Source organism: Notolepis coatsorum (genome assembly GCF_963971535.1).
Source record: "Notolepis coatsorum genome assembly, chromosome: 12".
NCBI lineage: Eukaryota > Metazoa > Chordata > Actinopteri > Aulopiformes > Paralepididae > Notolepis > Notolepis coatsorum.
In genome coordinates, this window is record NC_140176.1 from 55,891,633 (window position 1) to 55,897,677 (window position 6,045).

Genomic DNA, 6,045 nt, shown 5'->3' on the forward strand with positions numbered 1-6,045 from the left:
GCCATGTTGTTTAGTATTGATGAAAATTTGGTTTTGAAGCCAAGCCAAGTTTCTTCAACCAGTGTACCATTGAGTTCATCTGACCAGTCCAGACTCTCCAGTTCAAGGTTAAAGGCCTCGCTAGAGTAGGTTTTGAGGTCTCTAGATGTGACTGTTTTGTGACAGCCAGCCTTTAGTTTTAGCTTTTTGCGGGTACAGAATATCATATAATGATCACTTAACCCGCATGCTATAACCCCTTTATTGGATATCTTGGACTTGTCAGAGGTCAGTATGAGGTCAATGGTAGTCTGAGTTGATTCACATATCCTTGTGGGTTGGGTGATTAGTTGGCTGAGGCCGTGCAGATCACAAAACCTATTGAAGGATTTGAAGACGGGTGCATCTTTTTGTTGCATATCCGTGTTCCAATCCCCAATAAGAATTTTTTCCGCATCCTCAGCTCCAGCTAAGCACACATCCAGAGTATTATAAAAGCCAGTTTGATCTGGCGGTCTGTATATTGTGCCGACTAGAACAGATTTTGCCCTTTCAAATAAAATTTCCACCCATACGGTTTCAATTGTCTCATGATGAAGGTCAGTACGGGTAATGAATTTGGTGTCCTTATGTATGTACATACAAACACCACCTCCATACTGGTTTCTGTCATTACGGACTATAGTATAGTTCTCTATTTCTATTTCAGGGTCTGTTACAGATGGATCAAGTTTAGTTTCAGTAAAGCATATTAAGTCTACCTTACCGCTCATAAACAGGTTTCTTATTTCTTATTTATGTAACAGTACTATATACCTGTATGTCATGTATGTCCCTATGCCATAAATGTCATGATGTCATGTATGTTGTGTATGTCATAGTCACTATGAATAAAAAATGGGGGACCCTAAACAAGACAAACGTCTTTCTCTGGTCTGCATCCCCTTAACAATTGTGTGTATTGAGCCGTACTGTATTGTACCCATTCTGCAATTCTGTTAAATAAAGTTAAATTCATTCATTCATTAGCGATCTGTTCTACATGTTTTTCAGACCTTCTTGCTGTGAGGCGACAGTATTTTTTTTTGATCAAATTTTTTATTATTACTTAACATGAAAACAAGACAACACAATACAATAACCATAATAACAATACACAGAACTTCACAGGGAGATAACAGAACAATAATAATAAAAGAAATAACAATTTATAAAAACAGAGTACAACATTTTAATTTTAAAGGGGTACTATCTTACAATTGGCCTTTCCCAGTATTCAGTGCCGTTTCCCGGCCGTGTGGCTCTATATCAATATATCAATGTCTCTAATTCTCATATTGGCGCACTCTTCCAATTCCCCTCACATCCCTCACCCTCACCAAACTGAGTCATCTCAAAACGTGCATATCAGTGATGTCAGAGATTTCCAGCTGCATAACAATGTGGCAATTGTCACCAGGCCACACAGTGGTTGGAGCCCAGCCTCAAAACGGCTTAAGATCCTGAGGTAGAAAAACGCTGCCCCTGAGTACCCGACCAGAAATACAAAACAATGAACCTTTTCGAAAAACAAAAACCTACAGAGTGTTCCATAGACTCACAGGAACCGTGCAAAAGTGCCCAAACAGTGAAGAAATAGCAAAATAGCTCCCCCCCAATAAAATTCCCCCAGTTAAAGTTAAGAAGGACAAGACAAAAGACAAGACAGACAAGACATTTCCTCCTCCCCCTCCCACGAGACCGCCGGACTCCCCCGAACAAGCACCTCAACCCCGCTCAGCCGCACACGGCGGTCCTGACCTTCTCAGCTGTTGCAAACCACAGGTCAATACCAGCCTGCCCCACCCCAATCACCCGCGCCGTGGATATCTCAAGATAAATCACATCCAACAGTGTTAGGGACCAGTTAATCACTGTGAGCTTCTCAGGCTCCTTCCATCTCAATGCTATTAGCTTCTTCGCTGCTGTGACGCCCGCTAGGACAACCCTTTTTAGTTGTACGGACGCGGGTAGTGTCGTTATATCGTTTAGGAGTAGCGTAACAGCTGTGAATGGGATAGTTAAGCCACAGAAATCTGAAAGTTTGTCCGTTATTGACCTCCAGAAGCGGGCCACTGGTGGGCAATCCCAATACATATGCATATAAGTGCCAGCGGCCCTTTGAGAGCACAAAGTGCACCAAGAGTCGGTTACCAGTCCCATAGCAAATAGCTTCCTAGGTGTAAGATAGGTCCTATGAATATAATTAAAATTAATTTGCTGGTGATTGGGGTTGCGGGAAGACAATGCCACATTTGCCCAAACATCATCCCAGTCAAACTCGGGGTCCAACTCCGGGATATCCACACGCCAGATTGTATCCAATGACACATTTTTATACGTGGATTGAATTAAGAGCGTATAAAAGTCTGAGACAAACCCTCTGGAGGTCGTCCTGTCCACTATGAGCCTGAGGAAGGGGTGTGGTTCTGTGAGGCGACAGTATTAACCACTGTTGCACACCCACAAGGTGGAAGTGGCCATTTGTAACACCAGACAAATGATGATTCAGTGGTCAGCATTATTCGCTGACCTGGAACTGGACATAACACAGGAAATTACCTGGCGCAAAGAATTGTGGGATTGAAATGATCATGTAGCAATCATCCACACCATACTTCGACACCATATTGTGCTGAGCAAAGACTCTACCATTCAACATCTGGTAGGTAGCAAATAGGCCTAGGCTTCCAAATATCAGAACTATTCCTTTAAATTGCATACGAATATGAAAAATGCCCTTTGGAGGGCTAAAAAGAATGTTGTGGATAGCCAAATCTGGCCCACAGGCCCTACTACTTTGGGCAGCCCTGTTCTAGGGGGTGAATGTTCACAACAGATTTTGTGACTGTACAACTAATATTATCAGGAAATAAGCTCATCAAATGTCAAGTTTGGCCTGATGGTGGCGCTAGAGGAAAGGGCACAGGGTCACCAAAACCAACAGGTTTCTTCCTTCATGAAAGTGCACAGTTAAGTTTATGGCAATCCATCTGCTTTTTGAGAGAGTAATGCAGATAGATATGTTGGTGCAGTAACATCAAGACAGGGGAGGCCAAACAGCAAACTGATCAAAAACACCATTCTGAACAATGACTCACACCCTCTATCTATATGATGAGCTGGCATGACTAAGGAGCACCTCTTGCCACAGGCTCATTTCTCTGATGTGCCAAGGAATGTTTTAGATGTTCTTTTTTCGCCGTTTCCCATCCATCTCTACCCCCAGTCAGTCCACCTGGCCCCCTTGCCCTGTGTCAAAATGTCATAGCCACATATATCATCTTTTATATTCGCACACTTGCTCTTGGTATTTCCTATTATGCTCTCTCGCACACACACTACTATGTACTGTAAATCTCCATAGCTACCGGTAGAAAACTTGTAGTCTAGATTGGCCATAGCATAATATAGCACCGTCCTGTGCATAACATTGGCTTACATTGGCCTAACATTGGCTTACAAATTTAAGCCCCAATCCATAATATTTTTTTTTAATTATCTTTTCCCCCCTTCTTTTTCCGTTTTTCTCCCATCCCAATGTTAGTCGTTATGCCAATTCCCAATCCCCTTCCTGGTCGTTGCGCACTCTACCCCCTACCGTCGGTCTGGGAGGGCGGAGACTATCACAATATCACATGCTTCCTCCGACACATGGGTAGCCAGCCCACCGCTTCTTTTCACCTGGCAGCGCGGACTCTCACTGGGAGAGTGTAACGTGTGGAAGGTCACACTACCTCTCCTAGATCCTTCCCTTGCTGTGCAGGTGCCCCGACCGAACTGTAGGAGTCGCTGTTTTACAACAACCAGGACCCACCCTCGCCGGGTTTCCCACCCGCTAACACTGCCAATTGTGTTAGTATGGACGGTCGGCCAACCCGGAAGCACCACAGCTGGATTTGATCCCACTGTCTCTGTGGTGGTAGACAGACGCTTAGTCCGCTGCGCTACCCGGCCGCCCTACACATACATTATTGAATAATTTCATTCTGTAGGTGGAAAATGAGAAATAGGAATGGAGAGACGTTTTCTTTCTCTAGTTCATTGACTGAGCTCTTGATAGGCCACTAACATCCCTATAATATATAGGTCAGTGCTAAGGGTAAATACGAGATTTGAGTTGTGTTTGTTGATGATGTGCTGTGGCTGTAAACGTCTCTATGTGACCTAGGGTTTCCTGTTGTGAAATGGGGACCCCTGGCCTGGAGGGGGAGAGTGTCTGTGGTCTCAGCTGATTTCAGCTGGTATAGGCTACAGTTTTGTCGGGCCGACCTCAATAACAAACCAGTTTTTTTGTTTTTTTTACTGGGTCACCTAAGGCTTCAGATATGACATTGTGTAGGCTACCTCCCAAGAAAATGTATTTGGAAATGCATTATATAAATTGCTCACAAGATGTTTTCAAATGAATTCAGTCACCAAGTTTTCTATAAAATGCCAGTACGCAGTACTACTGAACCCTATCTAATAAGCACTTATGCACAAACTGCTAAATGTGCACTTGATCTTCTGAAATGTAAATTTGCCGCGTTTCCTTCATGGATGGATCCCAAACGAGGCGAGCCGCGACGCCAACGTGCGCCTCAGTGTATTTCGTCTGATTTCAGACTTGAACACTTTGATACCGGTGGTTCCTGTGTGTCTGGGGGAGTCGTGAGAGTGAGATTACGTGACACAAGAGCACACAGCCCACGGCGCTCACTCCACCTCAGCGTATGGAGGCTGCATTTAGGAGAGGAGCGACGAGGACGGCTTGCCAGCAGAATTGCCCACCATTTACCATCAGATACCTTTGATGTAGCTACTCAGGTCTCAGCGACGTGGGCCAAACAAGTAAACACACATCCATTCCTGCTGAGCTCTACATTGCCTTTTGAACAGATGGTGTGGCTTTGGGAAAAATAAATAAATATATAAATAAATACAAATTTAAAAGTCATGTAAGCAATTTTTCAACAGGCTGGTTTAGCCTCTACCAATACTGTATCTGAAATGAAAATAAACGAACCTTCGTACTGCCTTTTACTATCATACACTTTGCTACTAAATAATCGACCTTGCCTATATATTAGTAATATTACTACCTACCTACTATATAATATGTCTTTCTTTACTAGCCTACTATGCACTCAAGTGTGTAGCACCCAACACTGTTTTACAAATTGGGTCATATTGTTACTGAGCTGAAAGAGTTGTACCCTTCCCGCTGACCTGAACTTATAAGTCGCTTTGGATAAAAGTGTCAGCTAAATGTAAATGTAACTGTGTGCAGTGCACTGATATCATCTTTTGGGAGAGCCACTTGTCTGATCGACTGGCAGTCACCTAGTTGGTGGGAGGTGACCCCCAATGCCTGACTGGCTAACGACCACTGGCCACACCTGGGGCACCTCATCAAAGAGGAGTGAATCTATTGGCTCCTTTAAATGTTTATTTTATTTTGTGAATGACTTGGTTGAGTGTAGACCTGTGTTTGGTGTATGTTTTAGTTAAATATAGTATATTGGTCATTGAAGCTTCCTTTATGCCTCTACCTCTCGTCGATTCCCGGGGCACTCCTGCTTTGATCATCCCCAAAGGGTACAGAGTTTTCTAGGAAACGGGTGAACTCGAAACTCACTTTCGCCTATTCGGCACTACTCCATGCTGAGTCACAAGCCACAGAGAAGTAAACTAGCGCAAATCTTCCCTGCCAGTTTCAATGGCCACTCAAAGGCACTCACCTTCAAACTGCCAAGTCATACCCAGACAGACCGACACAACAACATAGATAACAGTTGAGAGAGCCTGCAGTGTTTCCCCCCACCACAGAATGCACGTTAAACCAGCGAAAGCGTTGTGGTGCATAAAAAAAAAAAAATCCTATTCTCTATGTTGGTGAGACATTGGTCGTAACTGAACACAAGTCAGCAGCAAGATTTCATGGTTTTTAATTGTTTTTAACCTGGATATCAAATATACAACATTATATGTTCTTTATTCAACTACAGCACACTGTAAATGAAAGTCGGGGGACAAAGGGATCAC